This window comes from Pongo abelii, chromosome 21 (assembly GCF_028885655.2).
Source record: "Pongo abelii isolate AG06213 chromosome 21, NHGRI_mPonAbe1-v2.0_pri, whole genome shotgun sequence".
NCBI lineage: Eukaryota > Metazoa > Chordata > Mammalia > Primates > Hominidae > Pongo > Pongo abelii.
Window position 1 is genome coordinate 47087590 of NC_072006.2, and position 26473 is coordinate 47114062.

General features: G+C 42.8%; 1 protein-coding gene across 6 annotated transcripts in view; it reads right to left on the reverse strand.

The window, feature by feature from the left end:
* The window catches only part of PTPRT (protein tyrosine phosphatase receptor type T), a 1130568-nt gene that overhangs the window by 779043 nt on the left and 325052 nt on the right, over positions 1–26473 (reverse strand). The gene's annotated exons all lie outside the window — the stretch shown is intronic.

Sequence of the window (26473 nt, forward strand, 5' to 3'; positions counted from 1 at the left end):
AGTAAGGCACAGTTTCCATGCATAATGAGAAATGGCTTTTTGAGCCAGCATGATAAAATCCTACCACTGGGGTTGCCCTCTAGAAAGTGAGGATTAAGAAAGCCAGGGTTTTATTTAAGGGCAGTTGGAGAAATAATGGCAGCAAACTCTTAGAAAGTACTCACTGTGTGCCAGATATTCCTACATGCTTTACAAATAAGGGAAAGCAGCGATTTCCTTGAATCCTGCTGGCTGAAAGCTGAGAAGAGTGAAGAGAAAAACATGGGTGGAGAAAAATGACCAAGGACATCCCAAGGTGTGGCATGGTCTGGAGGGTCGTGAAAGCCAACTGGTGCGTTACTACTGGGAACTGGATCCCTTATCTAAGATCTTTAATAAGTGGTACTCTAGGGTGTGGTTTGCACATTTGTTTTTAAATCACCCGAAGAGCTTTAAAAATTCTAATAGCTGGGGTTTACCCCCCGAGATCCCAATAAAGTTAGACTGGGGTGTAGCCAGGACAATGAGACTTTTTACACAAACCCCAGGAGATCCCAATGCCAGTGGAGGTTGTACACCCTGGCCTAATGTTGTTTACTAGTACATTGGTTTCCTCAGCTGCCGTAACAAACTACCACAAACTGGGTGACTTAATGCAGAAATTTATTGTTTCATAATATTGGGGGCCAGAAACCTGAAAGCATGGTGTTGGCAGGACCATGTTCCCTCTGAAACCTATAGGGGAGAATCTTTCCTTGCCTCCTCCTAACTTCTCGTGGTTTGCTGGTAATCCCTGGCATTACTTGATTTACAGCTGCATGACCCCCATCTCTGCCTGCGTTGTCACATGTTTTTCTCCATGTGTGTCTGTGTCATCTCAGGGTCACCTTCTTGCAAAGATACTGATTAGGGGCCAACCTACTCCAGTATGACTTAACAAATTACTGTCATACTGTCTGCAATGATGGTATTTCCAAATAAGGTCACAATCTGAGGTATTGGTATTTAAGACTTCAACACATCTTTTTTATTTTTTTATTTTTATTTTCACTTTTTTGGTGTGTGAGACTGAGTCTCACTCTGTTGTCCACGCTGGAGTGCAATGGTGAGATCTCGGCTCACTGCAACCTCCACCTCCTGGGTTCAAGCAATTCTCCTGCATCAGCCTCCCTGGTAGCTGGGATTACAGGCATGCACTACCAAGCTCAGCTAATTTTTGTAATTTTAGTAGAGATGGGGTTTCACCATGTTGGCCAGGCTGGTCTCAAACTCTTGACCTCAAGTGATCTGCCCACCTTGGCCTCCCAAAGTGCTGGGATTACAGGCATGAGCCACCATGTCCAGCCATCACATCTTTTTTAGAGAGACACAATTCAATTCACAACAATGGGTATAAATGCCTGTTCCTGCAACCCCTCAGCTTTGACCTGTGAACTCTGCCTGCCCATTGCCTGAATGCCATACTCACAGCATGAGTTGCTACTTGGAGCCCAGCATCCCCACATATTTGGGAGATCCCTAGTGGCCTTCCTGCTCAAGAAGCCTCTACCTTTCTCCTTACTGTTCATGGAGTCCTTCATGCTACTTGACTCAAAGCCTTTTGCCTTGGCTCACTTGGCCTTTGGCTTCTGAGTCTTCAACCCCAGGCTCCATGGCAAGGCTACTGACAGCCTGCTAAATTTCCCAAGCACCCTTGCCATGAGAGGTATGCTACACCCTGTCCCCTCAAAACCCCACTGCTAGCTGGGGCTCAGCCACAAAGCAGATATCCCACCCCATCCACCTGCAGGTCTGGTACTTGCCTCCTCTTAGGTAGCATCAGAGCTCAGACATTCCACTCACCAGGAATAAGGCCCACTAATGAGTCAAAGCTCCTTTAAAATCTACGTTTGTCTGGACCTTGCTGTGCTATTACACAGCTGAACATTCTTGGGCAAAGCTCTGTTTCCCCACCTTTAAAACACAGATGATAATCCATGCCCTCGTTTCTGATCACAAACACTCAGGAAAAACACACCTCAGAATTCAGAACAGTTTGGGTTTTTAGACAAGTAACATGGGCCCATAAAACAGTCCTAGTGAGATCTGGGGCAACATTCTGGGCTCAGACACACAAATATTTCCACAGTGAGGCCTATCAAAATTCACACTATGGGAGACAAAGGCTACAGATAGCTTCATAACAGTTCGGGTCAGGTTTGGCAGCTAAATGAATTCAGTGTTAAACACACACACACACACACACACACACACACACACACATACTCTCTCTCTCTCTCTCCATTTTCATAACTTCTTGAATTTCTGGACTATATGTACAAGAATGTCAACCTAAATCTAGTTCACAAGTTTGTGGTAACTATTACAAGAGATATATCATACATGTGGGTATCTTGCAGAATAGCTAGTTTGAAGTAATTAAATATTTGTGAATCTGGAAAAGGAAAAAAGCTTCAATCTAGCTGAAGCCAAAGTTTGCCACTCTCCTTAAAACACTGCAATTTGGCCTGAAGGCCTGCGACTTGTGCATTATAAGTGGTAAAATGTCCCCAGCTTTGCCCTGCTCCCCACTTCATCATCAGCCCCAAACTGAGGTCTCAGCATGTGACAGGAACCACGTTCATTCTAATCAGCACAGTAATTTTTTAAAAAAATTCCAGCTCCATTCCACATCTCTTAAGTTTTGGCATAAAACATTGTTACAAGAAGACCTGCTCTTAGAAAGATCTTTAGAATCAGAAAACTCCTATATTCTCCAACAGCAGCCTGGTTTCATGAAATGCAGCCAGACTCAGGTTCACAGGTCTTCCTCCTCAGGTTGGAAGTGGTTTTTATGGTGGCTGCACTGAGAACATCCCCAAAGCTCCAGGAGACATGCAAAACGAAGAAGAGTGCAGTGTCTACAAATCAGCAGCCAGTGCTATAAGGGAGCTGAGCAGCTACACTCTGTCAGGCCAGGGTTGGAAAGCCCATTGTCTTCTTCAGTTCAGACTTCTATAACAAAATGCCTTAGACTGTTTAAGTTTATTTATTTTTATTTTTAATACGTTTTTTGAGACAGTCTTGCTCTGTCGCTCAGGCTGTAGTGCAGTGGCACGATCTCAGCTCACTGCAATCTCTGCCTCCCAGATTCAAGCAATTCTCCTGCCTCAGCCTCCCAAGTAGCAGGGATTACAGAAGTGCACCACCATGCCCAGCTAATTTTTGTATTTTTAGTAGAGATGGGGTTTCACCATGTTGGCCAGTCTGGTCTTGAACTCCTGACCTCAAGTAATCTGCCCACTTTGGCCTCTAAAAGTATTACAGTATTAATGAGCCACTGAGCCTGGCCTAAACTGGGTCATTTATAAGCAACAGAAATTTACTGATCATAGTTCTTGAGGCTGAAAAGTCAAAGATCAAGGCGGTGGCAGGTTCCATGTCTGATGAAGGCCTCTTCTTCATGCATGGCAGCTTCTATGTGCCCTCACATAGCAGAAGGAACAGAGGGGGTCCCTCAAGCCTCTTTTATAAGGACACAAATCCCATTCGTAAGGGCTCCACCCCCATGACTTAATCACCTCCTAAAAGCCCCACTTAAAATTATCACATTGGGGATTCAGTGGCAACATATGAATTTGGAAGAGGGAGATACGAACATCTAGACCACAGAACCCATCTAGTCAGGCCTAGTATGACCTTGGATAAGCTAATTCACTTCCAGGATCCCTAAGTCTTCACCTGCTAAATAAGCATGTGGATTATATTCCCATCCAAGGAACTTCTGGCTTAAAAACTCCACAATTAAGGTTTCTGCCTATTTGAGATAAATGTTGGTTCTCTAAAGAGATTTGGAAAATAAACTATAGCTATTAATAGCTTCCGATAGACAATTTCAGGCAGGAGGTAAAGAAGCAATTACACAGTGCACATCTCATGCCACACCCGGCCTTCATATGCTGATGGATTCAGGTACAGTGTGGTTCTGCAGTTCCCTTGGGGAATTTTGTTTCTCAAAGCCAGGGACTGACTGCTCCCACCACGGCCTCTGCTGGGCAGCTGCTACTAGGCAGGAACCTGTCAGAAATCAACCCAAGCAATGACTTCTTTTTGGAAACAGAGTCTCCAGAATTTGAGGTAATTCAGGTAAATGTGGCAGATGGTAGCATCTCAAATTGTCATTTCTCCAAAGAAACCTGGCAAGGGTGATAACCTTTGATGGCCTGAATTTAGAGTTGAGCAATAATAAGAATATGTCAGGTGTAATAGGTTCATATTGAGGGGAGCAGAAAGATTTGGGGCAGAGCACTCCCTCAGGTATACAAAGAACAGGGGCCATGCCCATGGTTGTAGCTTTGGCTCCAAGGAGGAAAGTAAGCATGGAGGGCTTCCGAATTGGACTAAAGCCATCTCTGGCTGAATTCTGGGTGCCACATTCTAATGAGAGGGAAGTAAGGGGTAAGACTTGACCTCATGTTGTCTCTTTACAGTGACCTTAAAAAGCACATCACCTTACTTAGGAGAAAAATTCTATTAATAGAACCAGCCAGGAAAAAATAATGCATGCAAGTGTGTTGCATGGAAAATCTCAGAAACTTGGCCAAGAAAACTGAAAGATCAAGAATCTGAGTAAAATTCATCATAACGATAGAAGATAATGAGAAAAAACACAAAATTTAAAAATAAAGTAGTTAAGTGTATGTATTGAGGACATGGGAATAACATTTACACAGGTGAGCATCAGAGAAGGAAAGGCCTTGTTTTTGAATGCCAACTATGTGCCAGGCACTGTGCTAGGTACTTTCAATTCATTATTTCACTTCACTCCCATAAAATACGTATGAAGTAGCATTGGCGGTCATTGCAGTCGCAGTAATAATAGGAAAGCACCAGTAATTAGAAATCATAGTGTGTTTTTTTTTTTTTTTTTGAATGGCCTAATGCAGGCAATGATTTTTTTTTAATTATACTTTAAGTTTTAGGGTACATGTGCACAACGTGCAGGTTTGTTACATATGTATACATGTGCCATGTTGGTGTGCTGCACTCATTAACTCGTCATTTACATTAGGTATATCTCCTAATGCTATCCCTCCCCCCTCCTCCCACCCCACAACAGACCCCAGTGTGTGATGTTCCCCTTCCTGTGTCCATGTGTTCTCATTGTTCAATTCCCACCTATGAGTGAGAACACCAAGTGTTTGGTTTTTTGTCCTTGCGATAGTTTGCTGAGAATGATGGTTTCCAGCTTCACCCATGTCCCTAAACAAAGGACATGAACTCATCATTTTTTATGGCTGCATAGTATTCCATGGTGTATATGTGCCACATTTTCTTAATCCAGTCTATCACTGATGGACATTTGGGTTGGTTCCAAGTCTTTGCTATCGTGAATAGCGCCACAATAACATACGTGTGCATGTGTCTTTATAGCAGCATGATTTATAATCCTCACAGTGTTTTTCAAATCTTTCTGTGATGAAACCATATCCCAGGTTCAGGGAGGCAAGTCTGTAAAATTCAAAAGGCATGAGGAGAAAAATGAGAATTCCTATAAACTCATCTTTAGATATGAGCCTGATGCCAAAGCTCCCACTGCCATAGCATCCACTTTACCATCAGAATTAAGGGTTCCTTTCTATGAGAGTCATAGTCCTTGCTCAGGTGTTTCACTGGTTTCCAGGACCAATGATTTCAGAAATGACAATGGATTTTTTTTTCTTCATGGTCCAGAAAGTCTTGGTCAAAAAAACAATTTGGTTACCCGCAGTGACAGAAGGCCCCTGGCTCGGGCTCTCAGACAGAATCCATGCTGACCACTCCCCATGACTTCCCCCACATAACAATGGGCTAAGTGGGGCTCTCATGCTTCCCTTCTGACCCCTCTCCACTTTCCTGACTCACCAAAAATACGATGTCCTTGGGTACCTCCAACATATCTACAGTCAGCTTCACACTGCTCTGGCGTTTGTTCATTCATCAGTTCGGGCCCTTGTTTTGGGTCAGACCCCATGCTAGGAGATGGGCGTACTGGGATTTGGCAAGCTGCCTAGTCTGGAGGAAACCCATGGTCCCTGCCTGCCATTCCATGACTGTCTATCCCACCCACCTGTTCAGGTTCATTCTCCCAGCACCCTCTGCCAATGTGGCAATAGAGTTTGCAGTCTTCAAGAACCAGCCCTCTGGGAGTGGCTCCCAGAGGGCTGGTTCTTTGCTTCACAGGGACCATCAGATTCAGCTCTCATCCCTTGTTACTATGAAGGTAAGGATGAAGATGCCCCCATGGGAGAAGGGAGCTGCCTAAGACTGAAGTGTCTAGACATTAGTAAGCAAGCAGCCCACCCCTCCCTTGCCTGAGTGTGTGAATGTACTCAGGATCCTCAGAGCAGTCAGACCAATGCCTTGCTCGACATCCCCTGTTGTTTCTGTTTTGGTTGTTCTTGCCCCTCAGAGGTCCAGCCTGGGGAAACCTAAAGGGCCGTCTTGTGTGGTAATGGCTAAGTCACTTCTCCTTCTGGATCTCAACTGCCTTCTCTGTAAAATGGGAGTGTTATATTGGTTGGTGGTCCAAGGTCATCTTTTCCGTGTATGCAGATTTATGATTTTATATAAACCTGTTTCTCATCCTAAATCATAATTATGATTATAATCATAAATTGAAGGGTGTGTGTGTGTTTCCGTGTGTGCGCATGTGTGTGAGAGAGTGTGTGGTCTGAGAAAAATCTGACTCTGAGTTTTCTAGGAATGCTCCAGAGAGTACTTTAAAAAGTCTGGAATCCCAGACTCTCCTTGTTGAGAGTGCACACACCTGATACGCCCACGCAGGTCACACAACCCACCTGCTGCCCAAGCAATGGAGGAGGGGCATGGCAGAGAACTCCCTGGATATGAGCTGGATGCAGGAGTCCAAGACCGGCATGAACAGAGCTCTGTGATCTGGTCTGGAAAAATGGGACATGTATGGAGCACTTGGTTAAGGGCAAGTGAGATTATCCCAGAACACCTCAGGAAATCAGAGATAGCACAAGCTTCTGAGAAATGATGACAGGGAAGAACTGGCAGGTAAAGAATCAGACCTCCAGCTGGTCCAGGGTTCAGGATTAAACCCAGGGGTGCCCTCAAAGAACAGACAAAATCCTTGTTCTCAGTCATGAGACAGCCACACCTACTTGGCCCAGCATAGGTCTATTAAAGACAGAACTTTTAGGGGTCTGCAAGGGAAGGTGAGCATCCTGCAGCCCCCAGGGACACTACAAGGCAGCTGAGGGCCTCAAAACCTTACCACCATCACTCCCACCACTCACCAGCCTCCGTGTGTCACCCAGAACCATGGATGCCCTCGCTTGCTGCCTGCTTACTTCTCCTACTTTGATAAGGTCACCCGCCATGCTTTATAATGCAAAAATAATATTCCTGCTGCCATTGCAAATTATGTCTGAACTATCCACCCTTCCCAGCCTCATGCAGAAAGCAGCTCTACAGGGGACAGGCATGCCAGGCTGCAGTTACAAGGCTTATTAAGACACCTAACGAAACACCTTGTGGTGACCGCCCCCTCTGAGGAGAGCTCAGCAAAATGCATCACAGAAGCAGATGTCAGGCTTAAGGCAAAAGCTTCCAAAGCACTAAAGCCATACATGGAAGGACTGAGACTGGCCCCATCTGTACCAGATGTTCGCCAAGTCTGTGGTGCTGGGGCTCCTCATCCTTCATAAGCAAAATATCACAGTAATGGTCTCACATTCTTGGCTTCTAGGGGCTGCAAGAGGAGGCACTCTTGCTTAATACAAAGCTTGGGACAATGGCTACAGGCATTTGGTGAGCCTCAAACACCATAGGGGATAAAGTTTAATTTAAGTGAATGAGTTGCAAGCCCAGCTATCTGGGGAATGACCTTTTTAGGGATCTCTTCGCTGCCCCTCAGGAGCTCTGGTTTCCCATGTGGCTAATTGGCTCCTACCTTCTGAAGTGGGGAGCTCTGGAAAGTTGAGATAAGGACTGGGTCTGGGGACAGAGGTTCCAAGAAGGCTACACAGCCTGATTTTTTCCTTTGTCTTCCTGTGTCTTAGGCCTGCTCCAAAAAGAATCAATGGAAGTAGGTACCCTAGTGCTGTGGTAGAAAATGTGCGGGAACAAGCCAGATACAAACTCTGTCTCTACTCCTTACAAACAATGAGACTCTGGAGAAAACAATGGGACCATTCTATGCCTGAGTTTTCTCATTTTAAAAATGAGGGTGGTGATAATAGTCTCCATGTCCTCCAGTTTTTATGAAGATCAAATTAGTTAATACCTAGGGAATCAATCAGGGTCACCCTGGGCACGTTCAAATGAGGAGAATCCAAGGCAAGTTAATAAAGGGAATATTTACAAAGGTACAAAGCGGGCAAGGACAAGGATAAGTGTAGCAGAGCACCCATGGGGATGGAAGGGATTAGGGGAGGAAGTCGTTAACAGAAGCCAGCAGGAGAGAACAGGGGCAAGAAGGTCCCCTTGAGAGAAACAGCAACCTCCAGTCAAGACACATGGCTGGCCCACAGCAACTGCACAGGAAAGGCCCAGGGAATAAGTACACAGAACACTCTTACTCCCCGCCCCCCTCTGATTTCTGGCCATACAGAAGCCCAAGGGCATTGGCAGAGCCCATACAGGCCAGCCTTTCAGGGCAGTGAGCAGGGTGGAGATGGGTAAGGATGGATTAAGAGGGTCACGTGAACAACACTAGCACAGCTCTCAATCTGCCCAGGAAGTAAGCACTCAACGCACGAGATGTTGCTCCATCCATGGGCATCAACTTGGATATACGTGTTCAGCCCTTATCACTGGGATACTAAATGGGGCTTTACAGTCACATCCCACAGCCATCAATGTCTCTCACAGACCTGTAGCTGCTACAGCTGAGTGACCTGCTGGCTGAAGGGAAGGCCACCCACAGGTGACACTCCCAGGACTTCCCTGGGCCTACCATGTTCACCTTGAGACTACTTGGACTTTGCAACAATGACAAGGCAAGAGGCAGTGATGTTTCCATCCTGTTAGAAAACAGGGGTCTTTAAAACAATTTTTCCATAGGTTTTTGGAAAACAGGTGGTATTTGGCTACATGAATAAGTTATTTAGTGGTGATTTCTGAGAGTTTGGTGTACCCATCACCCTAGCAGTATACACCATACCCAATTTGTAGTATTTTATCCCTCACCCCCCTCCCACCCTTTCCCCCTGAGTCGCCAAAGTCATTGTGTCATTCTTATGCCTTTGCATCCTCAGAGCTTAGCTCCTGCTTATGAGGGAGAACATATGATGTTTGGTTTTCCACTCTTGAGTTACTTCACTTAGGATAATGGTCTCCAATTCCATCTAGATCACCGCAAATGCCATTATTTTGTTCCTTTTTATGGCTGGGTAATATTCCATGGCATATACATGCCCCAATTTCTTTATCCACTTGTTGATTGATGGGCATTAAGGCTGGTTCCCTATTTTTGGAATTACAAATTGTGCTGCATGTGTGTGCAAGTATCTTTTTTGTATAATCATTTCTTTTTCTCTGGGTAGATACCCAGTAGTAGGATTGCTGGATCAAATGGTATTTCTTTTAGCTCTTTAAAGAATCTCCACACTGTTTTGTATAGTGGTTTTACTAGTTTACCTTCCCACCAGCAGTGTAAAGTGTTCCCTTTTCGCCACATCCCCACCAACATCTATTATTTTTTTATTTTTTGATTATGGCCATTCTTGCAAGAGGAGTAAAGTAGTATCGCATTGTGGTTTTGATTTGCATTTCCCTGATCATTAGTGATGTTGAGCATTTTTTCGTATGTTTGTTGGCCATTTGTATATCTTCTTTTGAGAATTGTCTATTCATGTTCTTAGCCCACTTTTTGATGGCATTGTTTTTTTCTAATTTGAGTTCCTCGTAGATTCTGGATATTGGTCCTTTGTCGGATGTATAGATGGCAAAACTTCTCTCCCATTTTGTGGGTTGTCTATTTATTCTGCTGATTGTTTCTTTGGCTGTTCGGAAGCTTTTCAGTTTAATTAAGTCCCATCTATTTATCTTTGTTTTTGTCGCATTTGCTTTTGGGTTCTTGGTCATGAAGTCTTTGCTTAAGCCAATGTCTGGAAGGGTTTTTCCGATGTTATCTTCTAGAATTTTTATGGTTTCCGGTCTTAGATTTAAGTCCTTGTTCCATCGTGAGTTGATTTTTGTACAAGGTGAGAGATGAGGATCCAGTTTCATTCTCCCACATGTGGCTTGCCAGTTATCCCAGCACCATTTGTTGAATAGGGTGACCTTTCCCCACTTTATGTTTTTGTTTGCTTTGTTGAAGATCAGGCTGTAAGTATTTGGGCTTATTTCTGAGTTCTCTATTCTGTTCCACTGGTCTATGTGCCTGTTTTTATACCAGTACCCATGCTGAGGAAACAGGGGTCTTTCTGATAGCCAAGGGGTAAGTGGAATTTGCCAAGTGAAAGAGGTCCATTTTAGGAAGTCCCACTTTCTCTTAAACGACAACCAGCCTCCTCCTAAGTCTTTCCCACTTGCTCTAGGCCTGAATTCAGAGTTCCATTGTTCTTTCACAGAACTCCTTGGAGTGACAATCAAGTAAATTAAATCAATTAATCCAACATTTACAGAAAGTCAGGCATGTACTGCTTCTGGGGAAAGCGGAAACAGATCAGATGCAGACACTGTCAGTGGTTTCTTTCTCCCAAGAGGACAATTTTGAAACTCCCTCCTCACATGCCCCTAGGGTAGCCAAAGCCTATAGAGGTTCATTCTCCAAGACAGGGTGGTGCAGTGGGCAGAGCATCAGCCCCGGGGGCCACAACACACTCTGTTAGAACCCAACTCCATTATTATTACATCATCTTGGGGAAAAGTCACTTAGACTCCGTGAACCCTGTTTTCCTCCTCTGAATCTTTCAGAGAATAATCTCTAACTCACAGGATCACTCTAGGCATTACATGAGATGATGTGTGTGGATTTCCTAGAACAGCACCCAACACACAGTAAGTCCTCAATAAATGTTAGCTCTTCACCCCTATAAGAACTCCAGGTCTCCAGATGCCTGAGTTAATGTTCCCCATGTCTCCCCTTTAAATCTCAGACTTAGAGGAAGTTAATCCTGCTGTTTGTTTCCTACAACTTGGGCTGTGCTACTTTTTCCCATTTCCTTCTGGGTCCAAGTTTCATCACCTACTAAATGGAAGGACACAGATTACACAATGGATAAGCCAAGGGGTTCTCAACTTTCCCTATGACTACATTTCTCCCTGGGCTGCATGTTTTGAAAGGCTTGTCCACTGCATAAACTGAATTTGTGAAGTCAAGATTACCTCTTCCTCCATTTTCTCCTAATCAAAGCAAGTTCCCCCCTTCAGGTTTCTGAGCAGCATGAGATCACAGCCTTGTTCACTGGATTCAATTTGAAACCTAACCCAAAGAACTTGAGATTTCTTTGAACCTGTAAGGTTTCTGAGCAGCATGAGATCACAGCCTTGTTCACTGGATTCAATTTGAAACCTAACCCAAAGAACTTGAGATTTCTTTGAACCTGTATAGTGTAGGCACAGGCATCTTGAAATACTAAAAGCGCTTCAAGCACTACCACTTCTCCTTCCCAGATTCCCAGGTCCTCAAGTTGAAAAGCACTGGACTAATTGATTCTTATGAAGCCCTCCAATTACTAACTCTGTCATTTTAACATTCTAACTGGAATAACTAAGGAAAATCAGGCCCAACCTGAAAAGGCATTTGTTAACATGAGATGGACTGTGGCTCATTATGGCAAGAGCTGGATATGTAAGAATGGAGGCATTTTATTTATGTTAGGAGACTGGGCCATTAACCAGTGTTGTGAATGTGCCTTCTAGAGGCTAGTCTTTTGGCATCCCCCAGTGGTAGGCAGTCAGGTCCTTTTTGTTCAGTTGCTATACACCCACTGCACTGCAGGGTCAACCCCAAAGGCAGCCACACTTACACATTCCTTCGTGAGGCCAGCTGCTGGTTTAATCCATGGCCAGGCCTGGTCCTTTTTCTCCAAGCAACAGGGAAGGTGCTTAGAGGCCCATGGGCTTATCTGCCAAGCTGTTTTCCTGGAGCTCACTTTGGAGCAGCCCCTCCTGACCATGGTAGTGATTTGAGATCAGGTGTCTTCAAAGAGCAGCACTTGGACCAGTCTACGTCCTGACTCCCTTTCTTCTCATCAGATGGAAAACTCACAGATGGGAAAAAACAAGCTGATTACCTGGGTCTCATTCCCCACAGGCATCTTCCATCTTTGGTCCTCATTAGGGCTCTTGGTAGCTGGCTCGTTGCTAAGTCACACTTGCAAGGCACAGTTTTTCTGCCACTTCCTTAGATATGCACTTAATTACAGCTGTTCCTTCCTGTTGGTCATTCTCCACTGTTTCAAACATCCAAGATACTAGTCTTCTAATGTTCTTATTCTCTCATTAGAGTTGAACATTTTGTTCTTGTCTTACATCTATTCTGTTCCCTGCACAGCTCAATAAGTACTTGAGTTTTTGCCTCTGCTTTTATGTTGCATAATAAATAGCATTCTGCCTGGTGTGACATTGAGAATAACTGATTTACTACTTTCTATCAAAAGTATCTAAAGATTCATGAAGACTCACAAGGCTCCTTTCTACTGTAGAAGATTGACTGTGCTTTTAACAACGCTGATTTCTATTATTCTTAACTTTATTAACTCTAATCTTACTCAACTCTAATCATCACTGTCTTACATTTCTCCCTTTCCAATCCAATTCTTGATCCATTATAGGCACCTATAATTATAATACCTCCCTGCCTGCCTGGGGCATTCCTTTTACTTTCAAAAATGTCCCTATTTAAACAAAAATAAATATGTCACCCCAACCATAGAGAATAAGATGTTTCCTGTTTATTTGCTATTGCTTCAGCTCAAGTTCCTGCTCTCCATGTGTCAAAGCAGGGGTCCGCAAATATTTTTCGTAAAGAGCTAGATAGTAAATACTTTTGGCTTTGCAACCATATCGTCTCTTTTGCAACTACTCAGTTCTGCTATTGTGGTGCAACAGCAGCCACAGGCAATACGTAAATGAATGGGTGTGGCTATGTTTCAATAAATTTAATTTACAAAACAAGCAGCAAACCAGATTTGGCCTGTACACCGTAGTTTGCAATCTATGCTTATATATGGACTGAGATAATGATCTGCCTTTCCCTCTAAAAAGCTGATTTTCCTAACAGCATTAATTATATAATCTATTATTTCCCAAAACGATTTAAGTCTACCATTATCACATAGTAAGTATTTACATAGACACAAATCATTTTCATTATTTTATTTTCTATTCTGTTTCAATTACACTTTATTTCACTAGTCACTAAATTGCTTATAGTATTAAGTTATTTTATAACTCTCTATAACTTTTTGCTGTGCAAATCTCCCTTCTATCAATACTTTAAAAAAACATTTTTTGCCATTCTTATGCATTTCATCTTCTATCCAAACTTTACAATCATTTTTGTCAAGTTTTAAAAACATAATTATGTAATCACTTTGGGGGAGAATTGACATATTTATATGAATACACATTTCCATTCAGAAACAAGATATTTTTCCAAGTACTCAAGTCTTCTTTTATGTGTCTCTGTGTTAAAGTTTTCGTGTTGTTCCTGCATTTTTTTTATCTTCATCCCAAGTTTTAAAAGATATTCTGTCCTGTTATGATTGGGTTTTTCTTTGCTCTATATATTACAATTTAACAACTGCACATAGAAAAAAGCTGCTGATTTTTTTTTAGAAATTTATTTCATATCTGGTCCCTGAAACCTCTTGCTAATGCCAATGGGTTCTTCTTTGATGCCTCCTGCACATATTTTTTTAGAATACTAATCACACTTGTTCAGAGGGCTATGTCCTTTGATTTTCAGAGCCAGAGTATTTTTTCTTTTCCATCAGTTTGAGGATTTTTCTCCACTGGCTCATCCTAGAGATACAGCCTTCATTCATGGATTCTGTTCCCCACCATGCCCAGCCTAGATACCTGCTCTATTTCACAAACCCTCTCATCTGACCTATCAACATGCCTTCTAGTTAGTGAGGCTTGTACTAATTTTACAGTGCTTGGGTGGGGAAAAGAACAGACTGAGAAATAGGTGGGGCTGCAGAAACCCACTGGGAAACCTAGACCTCCCTAGAGAGTGAACACAAGTTCACTCAGAGTGGCCAAGAGAATATGACAAACGCAGGTTCCACCCAGGTTGCCAGCATACTTGAGGAGTCAAAGCTGGTGGTGGAGCTGCCCAGCAAAGACGTTCAAGTGAAGGCATCAGGAGATGGGGATGCTAAGAGTCAGAAGCTAGATGATGGTGCAACAGCTTTGCTGCATTTCAGGATAAGAGCAAAGAAGCTAAATCTCAGGCACCCTTTGGTCTGATATATCTAGATTAACTCAACATTGTCATGCCTTTTAGCTCATGTGGCTTGGCCCTGAGTATTTTGGTCTCATTCAGGAATCACCATCTTAATCAAGAAAACTAAGCAGAAGCCTCATATGAAGAACTTTGTATTAGTTAGGGTTCTCCAGAGAAAGGAACCAACAGAATATATAAAGATATATACGAGGAGACTTATGGGAATTGGCTCATGCAATTATGGAGGCCAGGAAGTCCCACAATATGCTGTCTGCAAGTTGGAGAATCAGGAAAGCCAGTGGTATAATTTAGTTCAAGTCCTAAAGCCTGAGAACTAGAAGAGGTGATGGCTGATGGTATAACTCTCAGTCTGAGGCCAAAGTCCTGAGAACCCAGGGTGAGAAGGTGTAAGTCTGGAAGTCTGATAGCCCAACAACCAGAAGCTCCAACACCCACACACACGAGAAGAGTCCTAGTTCAAGAAAAGAGAGAGAAAAAATGAACTCCTCTGCCTTTTTGTTCTATTCTGGTGCTTGAACGATTGGATTAAGCTTGCCCACATTGGTAGACTTCTTTACTAAGTCTTCTGATTCAAATGCTAATCTCATCCAGAAACACCCTCACAGGCACACCCAAAATTAATGTTTTACCAGATATCTGGGCATCCCTTAGACCAATCAAGCTAACACACAAAATTAACCATCACAACCTTGTATAAGTTTTCCTCATAATGACTGCATGCCAGGATTGGGCCAGCAGGCTGACTTTAATCACTATGATCTTGAGAGATGGGCTCCTAAAATACAGCAAAGTTGAGCTGGATCTGAATAGACTAACCCCATGGCTGAGCAAATCTGGGCAGAACTAGATGGAAAATGGGCGAATTCCGTACCACCCATTATCAAATCACATATGTGTCTAGATCTGTGTCAACAAATCCTTTCCAACCCACCAAATCAAAGCATTGGAGTAGAACTGGGGAGACCCGCAGTACCATTACAGCTCACAATACCTCATTACAACATGACTCTGGATCTCCTTACACCCAGAGTGTGTCTGTCTGGAGAGTAGGATGTAATGGTGACATTCCATCTTCCCTTCCATAAGTACCCATTTGTCTCCTTTTATTTGTTCATTCATTTGTTCATCTGGCAAATACTTACTAAGCCTAGTGTCTGGCAGGCACCTTACTAGGTACTGAAAATAGAGACAGGAATAAGGCACTCTATCCTTGAAGCACACATCCTGTTCACGCATGGTTTAAGGAGGCCAAGACATAGCAAGTTTGAACACCTTGACAAAGGAAAGAAACTAGGGAGGTACAACCAGAGTTTAATCAAGGACTGTAACTTGCCACACCTGCTATCACTCAGAATTCTCACAGGAAGCTTCCCTAGGCACACTGTGACAGAATGGATGGGGGAAACTCTTCCTAACACCACCTGACATGTGCCTTGCACCCACCACAGGCATGGTACCTTGAAGCAGAGTAACAGACCAGTCAGATGATCACATCTCCCTCACCTATAGAGACTCATGATGATGTCTTACTGCCTAGGAAACAGTACAGTAGCTAAAGCAATCACTGGGGGAAAAAATTCTGAAATCTCTAAGCATTGCTCATTAGCATAAAGCTTGGAGAGGTCTGATAAAGTTCATAGCTTATCTCCAAGCCTGCTTGCTTCCTCTCTGCCCAGAGCAGCAGCTGGGCAAGGGATTGCCTTCTTTGCAAAGAAGCAAATTAAATTAAATTAGATCAGTTATACCAGCACCACCAACAGCAGAAGCATCTTCAATAAAATTAAGATCTCGAAATGAAAACAAGGAAATCATCTTCTAAAAACCTAATCCCATTGCCCAGTTTGAAGGCACTCACCACTGAGACCTTCTGTGGCAACTTTACGTGAACACTTGGGAGCGGGGAACTAAGGAAGACCCGGCAGCATCGTTTGGTAACCCAGGATCTGGGCCTTTTGTTTGTTGTTGTTTTATTCTTATGGAAGCACATATCCAATCACACAGTTGACATATAAATAGGCCATTTCAGTGAATACAGTCATTGGAAACCTTTTCCAATAACAGCATGTCATACCGGCTATGCAAGAGTGTATTTATAATCACACAGCATGGTATAGTGGAAAGAATGCCAGGTATTCCAGAAAATATGGTGGTTTGCACACCATTTCACAGAACCTCCATCTTCAAAGTTGACTGAAATTAACAAAATGAATTAAAATGAACAACAAAAATATTATTAATTCTGAAACTCAGAAACTGCCCCAACCTCATGCTGTAGGTTTTAAGTGCCACCTGGGCCAAAATGAAAGAAGAGTAATTTATGTTCATGCTTTTTTTTTTTTTTTTTTTGGAGACAGAGTCTCACTCCACCCAGGCTGGAGTGCTGTGGTACAATCTCGGCTCACTGCAGCTCCATCTCCTGGGTTCAAGGGATTCTCATGCCTCAGCCTCCCAAGTAGCTGGGATCACAGGAGTGCGCCACCACACCCAGCTGATTTTTGTATTTTTAGTAGAGACATGGTTTCGCCATGTTGGCCAGGCTTGTCTAGAACTCTTGACCTCAAGCAATCTGACCACCTCAGCCTCCCAAAGTGCTGGTATTACAGGCATGAGCCACCGCACCCAGCCCATCCTCCCTTTCAAGATGGAAAAGTACTGTTGGCAAGGAAAAAAAAAATGTGGAATGGACAGAAAAGCTGAATGATATAGCTCCTATTTTGAAGAGAACAAATTGGAAAGGTGTGAATATTCCACTTGGAGCTCGTTTTTCCCACTTTGGATTGACTCCTCCCCTAAAGCCCTTCCCAGAGCCATTCTGGGAATTATCAGGCAGAAACCAGTTATCTCATATGAGGACTCAAATGGGCAAAGAGAAGAAAATGAATGGGTTTAGAAAAACAAATGACAAAAGTCCATGAAACAGAAGGACCTCTCATTAAAGTAGCTGGCTCATTTTGAAACAGGTGAGCAAACTGAAGCTTTAGGGGACCACCCACCCCAGGAAAAGGATCAATTGACAACTCAATAGAACTAAATCTAGTGTCAGAATTTCAGTAAAATTAGAGACAGATTAGAGACAAAGCCCCCAGAGGCTTTTTGCAAGTCCTCAGCAATTTCCTCTCCCATAAGAGAGTAGTCAAACTGTGCCCAAGTAAATTGGGAAAATAGCAAAGGCAAATTCAGCATTACCAATTTGGATCAAATAACACCATCAGGTAACTGCCCCCACTGATATGGTGGTCAAGTAGAGGGGGAAAAGTACAAGACTTAAAGGAAGATTATGTGCCCCCACAGTAGGTTTCACATGCAAAGATTTTTTTTTTTAAACTCACCCTGAAAGAAGAGATGCTCCAGTAAACATAAATAGATCACTGCTTTGTAATCCCAGGAAAATTAAAGAGAATTTAAGCTCTACGAAACAAGCAATTAAAGGGTGAGAAAACATGAGGTTGTTCAAGACTGGGAGTGTATCAGCTTCTGGACAACCCTCCCAGGGTTGTCTTCTGGGCAACCTCCCAGGTACTGTCCTCTCATCAATACTAGATCCGCTGCAGTTCCTGAACATGCGACGGCACAGTGTGTAAAAATGCGTATACTATTAGGGCTGGAAGGACCCTCATCTAGTCATCATCAATGACAGGACAATAAAAACCAAGTTCACGTATTTATTAAGTGGCAAAGCTATAGCTTAGACCCCAACCTGACCCTACACGTATAAAGAGGAAAGAAGAAGGATGAAGATAGGATGTTGGGAGGGAAAAAGGAGGAGAAAAAAGAGGGAGAGAAAATGGAAGATGGAAGCTACAGCCGGGGTGCAGTAAAAAGGGGCACTGGACTAGTCAAAAAACCTACCATGAATCAAATCGGAGTACCTGCCTTCAATTTCTGGGGCTACATGCCAACAAACAGAATTGTTGGGTCATATAGTCACTTGATGTTTAACTTTTTGAGAAATTGCCAACTGTTTTCCACAGTAGCTGCACCATTTGGCATTCCCATCAGCAATGTACAAGGTTCTAATCTCTTAGCTCTAGCACTCACTATGTTGCATGACTCTGAAAAAGTCATTTATCTGAACCTCACTTTCTTTTTCTCTAAAGACTAGAGGTTAGAACTAGCTATCCTGTTTCTGCCTATTCACACATTCTTTCTTTCCATCCAAATCCTGACCTTCCATTGCCCACATCTGTTTCCAAGAGTTTCCTGACAGTGTGAAGTACTGTAATGAGTAAGTCCTAGCTCTGCTCCTTAGAGCTGGAATTATCTTAATCCATATCCCCAAGTTATATTAATGCACTTCCATTTCCATCCATATCTCTCAGTGTATATTTTTTCTCTCTTGTCTATTCTTTTAACCTTTTTGCAAGCATCATCTTGTTCTGTCTGTCGGCTGTCAGCTTTTCTCTCCGAGCTTCTGCGGAGTTGCCAGATTCTTGGCTATTTCCCCACCCTCAGCTCATAACTATTTTTCCCTGGAGCTCAGCGACTCTTAAGTGGTCTTTGTGAAATCCTATTAGGATAATCTCCCTGTCTGTGTCTCCTCTCAGCTGGGCTGCCTCTGGAAACCTCAGCTGTCTTCCTACTCACAGTTGGCAAATCATAGGCTGGCTCCTGAGTCATCCAACATCGTACTTATTCACAAATGTGCTTACATGAGCTCTGAACCTGTCGAGTCTTGTAGCCCACAACCAAGAGTTAAATTCACTGGAGATTCAACTCATATGTCTTCTCCTGCAGAAAGTGTTTCCTGTTTATGCGGGACCCCTATTCCCTCTACAATCCCAGGAGTGACACCTGCCCCCTTTTTACTTTTTCTGTTTCTGTTTATGTTTATCATCTATCTCTCTCATCAGACTGTGAGATTCATGAGAGCGAGGAGCTGGAGTATCTTGTCCAAAGCTGTATCCTCAGTGCCTGGCATATTACAGGCCCTCAGTACATGTTTGTTGAATTCATGAATATGTGTTCCTCTTCCATAGAGTCAATCGTGGATCTGCCTACCTGTCTACCTGTTAGACCCAAAGCTACTTTGGGGCAGACTGAGATTTACTTGCCATGGTAACTCTTGTTAAAAATAAAATTACTCTGACACTTGTTAAAATGGTAAGGAAGACATTATTCAAGATTATTGCAATGGAGGAGAGAAATTAGGCAAATATAACAAAGACAGCTGGGGATTTAGAGCCAAGGAACAGAGTGAGTGGATGAAAAATTACCAAGAGGAGACAAGGGTAGGGAGATTCTTGCTAAAACAACTTACCAGGGTTCTTACCGAAGGCAGGCCAGGATGATCAGATAGTGCTATCATCCGAATGTTTGTGGAGGCCAAAACTCATATGCTGAAACGCTAACCGCCAAGGTGATGGTATTAAGCGATGAGGACTTTGGGGAGATGAATTAGGTCATGAAGGAATGGGACTAGTGCCCTTATAAAAGGGACCCCAGAGAGCTGCCTTGCCTCTTCCATCACCTCAGGACATAACTAGAAGGTGTCATTTTTTAAGGAAGAGAGATCTCACTAGATATGGAATCTTCTGGCACCTTGATCTTGGACTTCCCAGCCTCTAGAACTGTGAGCAATACATTTCTGTTGCTAAGAGTTAGTTTAGGGTACTTTTTTATAGAAGCCCAAATGGACTGACAGATGTTAAGGGGTTGGGGGATCCTCAGTAGGCTAACCTAGCAGCGTTCTTGCTAGAACTGGGCTAGACAGGCCACAGACAAGAGAGCCAACATCAAAGCCTAGTCGAGAAGGGAATTCAGAGGAGCACGACTAAAATTTGGTCAAGGGGAGAGTCTTTGTCACCCCAGCACCCAGCACAAGTGGTTGGTACTAAATACTTACTGAGCCCAGCTGAGCACCCATCCTCAGTGCAGCCCTGCTTACCCTGACAAAGGTTTAGGGCTCTTACTCTCTCCTTTGTCCCTCAGTGAGCTGCAGTGTCAGGAGAAGGGACCCCAGTAGATAGCGTTCAAGTGGCTGGGGGTGGGGAAGAGAAGCAAAATGTGACAACCCCACATTAATCAAGAAGGTACACCATTTTCTTAGGGTTTCATAACTCCAATGATTTCCTGGGCCAGTCATCCCAAATGACCCTCACAGCCACTTTGTGAAGCAAGTTGATTTATCTTCTCATGTTATGAACGGAATAATTGACACTCTGGGCGGTCAAGAGCCATTTCATAGGTCACACACCCAGAATTTCATGAAGTCATGAAGACACGAAGTGTACATTTCTCTGCTCAGAAACTTTTTAAGTTGTTGTCCCTAAATATTGTACCAACTTGTACTTATACCAACAGTGTATGGCCACCTGGTTGCCAGAGGTCTCACCAACACTGATGTGTGTCTGCTGGATTATTTTTCCTTTTATTGATTTTTAAAACCTCTTTACATGTTAATTATATCAATCATTTTTTGTATATATAATGCAAGTATCTGAGCTCAGTTTGTTTATTTTTTTTTTTATTTTTTTTTTATTTTGAGATGGAGTCTCGCTCTGTCACCCAGGCTGGAGTGCAGTGGCACGATCTTGGCTCACTGCAAGCTCCACCTCCCAGGTTCACACCATTCTCCTGCCTCAGCCTCCCGAGTAGCTGGGACTACAGGCACCTGGTACCACGGCCGGCTAATTTTTTTCTTTTTTTTTTTTTTTTGTATTTTTTTAGTAGAGACAGGGTTTCACTGTGTTAGCCAGGATGGTCTCTATCTCCTGACCTCGTGATACACCCGCCTGGGCCTCCCAAAGTGCTGGGATTACAGGCATGAGCCACCGTGCCCGGCCAGTTTGATATGGATATTTTCATCATGTTTAGGTTCTTAGGGACAAATATGTAATATTTTTCTTTATGGCTGTACCTTTAATGGTATCATCAGAAAACTGTCCTGCTCCCCAAAATTAAATATTTATTTATTCTTTAAATGTTATCTATGTTTTCCAAATTTTACATTTAACTGAAGTGCACTGCATTTATCCAGAATATATTTTGGTACATAGTATGAAGTAAGGACCCACATCCTCCCCTGGTGGATTATCATTTCATCTTGACCTGTCTCATTAATTAGAAATGTGAAGTTTGTCTATAACATGTACACATGCATGCATTCACACACACACAAACACACACACACCCCTCTGTTTTAAGGACATACTTTGTTGTGTTAATCTATCTGTCTCTTCTAAGATTGGTATAAGCTATTTGAACTATTTTAGTTTCAGGATGTATTTCTAAAACTTGGAAGTAGAAGTCTTTCTCCATCATTCTCTTTCAACATTTGCTTGATGATCTGTGCCCATTTATTTTTCCAGATAAACCTTAAAATCATTTTATAACATTGCTTATACATTTCTATTGCAATATGCATTCAATATTTTAAATTGACAGCTTTAAAAATACCAAGCCTTCCCATCCAGAAATGAAATACCTCCATTTACTTATTTGTTTTCCCAGTTTTGCTTTATAGATTCCTTCTACAGTTCCTGCATATTGTCTCTTAAGCTAATTCCTCAGCCTTTTATATTTGTTGCTTTTACAGAATGAATGCTTTTATATTATGTTTCCTAACTGGTGACTGGTATTTAGAAAATTTTTCATTTTTGTATATTTATTCCCTAACTAGTCACCTTATTAGACTCTTTTATTGGGCTCTAATAGTTTTTCATTATTTCTCTTGGGGTTTTGGTAGATAATAAAATCCTCTGCAAATAATAACTTTATGCCATAATTATACTTTCCATTCTGTTACTAGAAATCCCTGAATAAATGTTAAATAATTTTAGTGGTCCTGAGCATCCTTACATTTTTAGGATATCAGTTGTTAGTTTGGAATAGACAGGCTCTGTCACATTAAGGAAATAGCTTTCTAGGTCTTTCAAGGATGATGATTATTCTCTGTTCCTCCATCACCACTTTCACCCACCAACCTAGACATAGTGGTCTGTAGTCTGTATCTCCCAGGCTTCCTTATTCTCTGCTTCTAGCTGAGTTTAGCCAATGGCAGAGTTTGGCCATGGACAGAAGACCAGGGGGTGGCTGTGTTTCTCTATAGCCTGTCAAGCAATCCCTTAACACTTTAGCACCATTTCCATTTCCTACCATTGCCCTTCAGACCCAGGGTGGTAATGGCTTCCCAAAGTTGCCAGTCCCTGGGTGCTTCAGTATCGCTTGTTAATTCCCTTGATTCTGATCCAAACTCTATTTCATTAAACCCCATTTAAATCATTCATCTCTAACATGCTTCTTGCCTAGACATTCCGTAACTGATTGATAAATTAAGACCCAGTGGGAATTATTTTCAAACATATTTTTCAACATCTCAAAATAATCAAAATATTTTTTCTTTTGTGAAATTAATGTGATACTTATTCATTCATTCATTTAAAAAAAAAATCTGAGTACCTACTATGTGTTGCTTGTTGTGCTAGACACTGAGATCAGAACACATTAAAAAAAAACAACTAAATAAAACAAAACAGACAAGCCTTCTGCCCTTATGTCCTCTTAGGGAAAAGTTACACAAACATGTAGATGAATAAAATGCCTAAATATTATGATAAGGACTAGAAAGAGTGTCTGGATAAAACAAAACAAAACAAAACAAAAAACAGGGAGTACATATTCAAAAAGGCTAGTCAGAGAATACTGCTCACAGAAGGTGACATTTGAGTTGAGTTGACATGCAAGCTCTTGCTGAGAAGAGCCTTCGGCAAGTGAAAAGCCTTGAGACAGGAAAGAGCCTGGTGTGGTTAAAAAAAAAAAAAAAAGAAAGAAAAAAAGACCAGGGTATCACCAGCAAGGGGGAATGTGGCAGAGGATGTGAATGAACAGACTGGCAGGTGCTAGATCAGCCCTGTCCAACAGAAATACAGTGCAGGGCACATTTATAATTTTAAATTTTCTACCTGCCATATTGCAAAAGGTTACACACACACATACACACATACACACACACACACACACACACAAGACACTATCTTTTCAACATATAAACAATATAAAAATTAACACAACATTTTACCCTTTTTTTGGTACAAAGACTTTAATATCTGTTGTATTTTGCATTTAGAGTACATCTCAATTTGAAATGGCCACATTTCAAGTGCTGGAGACCACTGTATTGAACCACTCAAGGCTACATGGTGCACATCAGGCCTGGCTCACAAGGCCTCCCTTGGGCGAGAGGGGCAAGACATCTGAGACTCATCTCTATAGCTCCCAGCATCATGTGTGGCACATGGTAGGCGTTCAGCAAATGTTTCCCACACAGGATGGCAGAAGAACTGCAAAATAGATGGCAAGTTCCTGAAGCAGAGAGGCTGCACCAGGATCACTCTGGTGCCTGCTCCAGGAAATCGGGTCTATTGTGTGTCCTCAAGCAAGAGAAGAAGTTGGGGTCCACCTGCTGAGTCTCCCACTGTGGGGGCTGTTCATGGCCACCTCTCCCATAGCCAGGGTGCTTGGCAAAGCTGCTCTCTTAATTCAGAAAGATCACATCACACCATATGCCAGAGAGTGGGAGGGAGGGAGCCCATTAGCATTCATTGTATACAGCTTTTCATTTGGAAAAGCACCTCAAATGTGCCGATCTGCATTGCTTTGCTTCATTTTTCAACATTCATGAGTGTAATTGCATTTATTTTTCTCGTCAAGACTGCAAAACAAGTGATAATTTACTACATTACAGCCCATATCGGCTGGATTTACAGCCACAACAGTTATAATCCACCCTCTTAGGGACTGGGTGGGTAAGCAGGGGGTGGTCTTTTTAGCTGAGAGCACTACATTTCTTTATAACAGGAAGCTTGGGCCCAGCTGTTCTTCAAGGTTACAATAATAGTGGCAAAAACTAACCCATACAGAGACACTGAGCTGTCAAAGCATGTGCACTTCTACTATCTGGATGGCTTCTTACACTAATGGGGTAAGGCAGACTTGTACTCCCATTCACATTTCCCAGAGAAAGAGACTGAGATTCAGAGAAGTCCTCTGTAGTAGATGGTAACAGGTTGGTGAACAGCAGAGCCACGGTTCAAACCTAGATTCATGTGATAGGAAATCCCGTGCTCTCCTCATGATGACACATGGCAGTGCCTGAGCTCTAGCAAAGCGTGAGGTCTTGTAGTTATATTGGTAGAAAAGAAGAGGACATGATCTTAAAATTTTGTAAATGTGAATGAAGTGCCTACAGCAGCTGTGACCACGAAGGAGACCTATTTTCTTGCATCTACACCGCAGAAAGCTAACTTCCAGCAGACAATCAGGACAGGAGACTACATCCCTGCTTGAGGTCCATCCAGATGCTACTCTGTTTGTGACTATCTAGAAATGAGAGCAGGGAAGGATGGTCTAGCCTTGTATTTGGAGATCATTCAATGCAGACGTTTTCTTTCTCTTTAAAACAAGAGTCAAGCCATGGTGATGTTCAGACTTTAGATCACAAATGCTCACGAATTCATGAGTAGTAACTGATCAACAAGATCCAACCCTAAAAACGTATGGATTCATTAAAATCATTTCCTAAGTAAGATTAAAGTAGAGGACATGTCAGTGGTCGTGAGCTCCTCATTTCTTCTTCCTGGGTTTTAGAGGGATGTAAACTCCATCCCCTAACCTGACTCCCTGTCCCCCTAATTACAACACATCGATCTTGAAAAGGGTGAACTTGAAAGCTGGTCTTGCTGTAAAGGATCTGAGGAAAGTGGGCAGATTATGAAAAGCCTCAGATCTCAGTCAGAGGATATTGCTACCATATGATGTGACATCTCTTTCAAGAGGAGATGACCCTGGGGTCCAGCCCCACTCTGCAGCTTTCTCCAAGGCAGGAAAGAGATACTGGGGGTCCCTGTAAAGTCTTAAGAGTCAGGAGCTGACAGGTGTTCAGGAAGTCCCTCCAGCTACCTGGCCAGGATGCTGTAGTCTGCAAAGGACCCTTCAGCCCTGTTCCTGTCCCTTTTCTGCAAACTGAGGTCCCCTCTCTCAATCAAGTGATGGCTCTCCTCTATCCACTCCTGACATTGGCAAGTGAGACCCTGTGTGGGTGTTCCTGCCCCAGGCCAGGACTAAAATGACAAGGTCTGGCCACTCCAGGGCCTTCTGCTGAGTCTCAGTAAGCACACACTGGACAAGGAACCTCCAGCAGCCACTCAATATAAGGGGCCTCAGGTCTTCAAAGAAGGCCAGTAGGCGATGATGAACATTACAGCCCATCCAGTGTTAAAACACATGTACTCACACACACAGAGAAAGGAGGGGAGAGGGAAGAGAGGAGAGGGATGGCAGGCCTAACAAGTCCTCAGGTTTTCCATCAGTACACAGGTTAACGAGGCACCTCCATGCTGAGTCCCAGCTGTGAGACAGGACAAGAAGAAGCTGCTTGATGGTGATGGAGGAGACCCAACATGGGCCCACGCACCAAACATTTTGTTCTGTGGGTTCTCAAATGTTTGTCATTTAATCCCTATGTGTCCCAATTGCATGACCTTCATTTTATAAGTAAGAGAAAACCTTGAGCCATAAAGAAACTTTGCTCAATAGCTTTGCTCAAGGTCCCCCAAGCTACTCCCTCTGGCTATAGTGTCCCTGAACCTTGAACGTGCATACACCTCTGGAATTTCTTTTCTGAAATTCAACTGTACAGAGAATCAAAGACCAAGGTTATCAAAGTTTTATTTCAAACACAGGAAAGTAGTCTTTCAATTCAGGCAAATAACTTTTCTGTTATTATTTTCCATATTGCAAAGTCTAAAAACTTAGCACAAATCTAAAAATCAGGCCTGTAAAGGTGACATTTTGTTTGAAATGGTCAAAATCAGATAATTGTTTCAATCAGCATGGAGTGTTAAATTCAGGCTTTCTTCTACTTGTTGCTATCACCCAGAAAAGAAAAATAAGATTTATTTTCCAGAGGTTGGAACTATACTCCAGGTAGCTCTCTGGCCTGCCAGGCCCCATCTGCTCCGTGCTGCTACCACCTCCACGTGCACTCAAGACTCTCTTTGTTTCTCTATCGTGAAGTCTTTTCATGTGGTCCCTGGTTGCAGCAATGAACAAAGTATGCCACAGCAGAACTGCTTTATAGAACCTGTG